The following is a 1,912-nucleotide window of genomic DNA, read 5'->3' as shown; positions in this document are numbered from 1 at the left end:
TTTTTTTACTTTTTTATTTTGATTTGTAGGATTGTTAGACTCCTTTATGGTTACCTTACTACTTACCCTATTTTTCTAAGTTTATATCAGTCTTTTATTTCTTTACATAACCTTGACTTCCCCTCCATATGAAAAATATTTGTCTGCATTTTTAAGTCTCTCTTTTATGCTTTAATGTTGATCTTTTTTATATACTGATATCTCTGTTTCCCTATTTACAATGTTTTAGCTTTGATGTGTTTTTGACTTCCCTATCTGAGTCAATATCTGGTTGTTTTGTCCTGTGTTCTAGTCTTACCTTGTTATCTGATGTTATTGATTATCTAACCATAGCACTCCCTTTAGTATTTCTTGTAATTTTGGTTTGGTTTTTGAAAATTCCCTAAACTTCTGTTTATCTGGAAATGCCCTAATTTCATCATCATATCTGAGAGACAGTTTTGCTGGATATACAATTCTTGGCTGACAGTTCTTTACCTTCAATTCTTTATATATGTCATCCCATTGCCTTCTTGCATGCATGGTTTCTGCTGAGTAGTCCGAGCTTATTCTAATTGACTGTCCTTTGTAGATGACTTTTCTTTTATCCGTAGCCACTCTTAAAATTCTCTCTTTATATTTGGTTTTGGTATGTTTGGTTATAATATGTCTTCGTGACTTTCTTTTGGGATCCACCTTATGTGGGGTTCGATGAGCATCTTGGATTGATATCTTCTCATCTTTCATGATATCAAGGAAGTTTTCTGTCTACTAATCTTCAACAATTTTCTCTGTATGTTCTGTTATCCCTCCCTGTTCTCGTACTCCAATCACTCGTAGGTTATTTCTCTTGATAAAGTCCCACATGATTCTTAGAGTTTCTTCATTCTTTTAAATTATTTTATCTGATTTTTCCTCATATAAGTTGGTGTCAAGTGCTTTATCTTCAATTTCACTAATTCTAATTTATATTGCCTCAGTTCTGTTCCTATGACTTTCTATTGATTTGTCTAATTCTGAAATTTTATTGTTAATCTTCTGGATTTCTGATTCCTGTCTCTTAATGGATTCTTGCAGCCTATTAAATTTGTCATTATGTTCTTGAATAACTTTTTCAAGTTCTGCTACTACTTTGTCTGTATGTTTCTTGGCAATTTCTGCATTTTGTAGAATTTTCTTCCTAATTTCTAGAAGAGTTCTGTATATTAATCTATCTTATTCTGCCTCTGGTAATTCCAAGAAATTCTTTTACTGAGACTTCCGGCAACATGGCTCTCTTGACAGAAGCACCACACAGTCCCTCCACAGCAAAGATCCTAAAAACTAAGCTAAACAGATAAAACAGCAATCCTGAAATCCTAAACATCAAATGAAGTGATAAAGAACCGAGTCAACCACCAAATGGAATAAGAAACTGACAGAACAGAGAGCTAGTAGACATACATGGAGACGTCCCTATCAGCTAATGCAGCATGGATCCACCATCTTGGACTCCTATCAGAGAACTGCAAATGGGGGTACGAGAAAGCAGTTTCACGGAGCTTCCAGCAGGAGACAGAACAATGTGTAACTAGCGAGATACATTTTTCCAACCTCAGCCTTCATCACCCCTACTCACCCTTCCTTGCTTCCCACAGCCACAGTCTCTTGGCTGAGAAAGGCCACAGTTTATTGACCAGGAAGCACTGGCTGTTTTTATTCCACCCACCCCCACTGGGAAACTCCCTGAGTGCCATTTGTTGGCTGCTGGTGTTGCTTTTTTCTGCTTCTTTTGATTTCTTCCTTACCTCTCACCATCTCCCCCTCCTTTTACTCAAATACCTGGCTCTGTGCACCATCTTTGCTTCTTTCTGAGGGGCTGTGGAGCTCCACTTGAGTGTGGAACTGCTTTGCGGTCCGTGATGCCAAGCTGCTGGGTCTTGGGGTTTTTCTT

The sequence above is a fragment of the Trichechus manatus genome, unplaced genomic scaffold, assembly GCF_000243295.1.
Source record: "Trichechus manatus latirostris isolate Lorelei unplaced genomic scaffold, TriManLat1.0 scaffold00053, whole genome shotgun sequence".
NCBI lineage: Eukaryota > Metazoa > Chordata > Mammalia > Sirenia > Trichechidae > Trichechus > Trichechus manatus.
Note: the sequence above shows the minus strand (reverse complement) of the source record.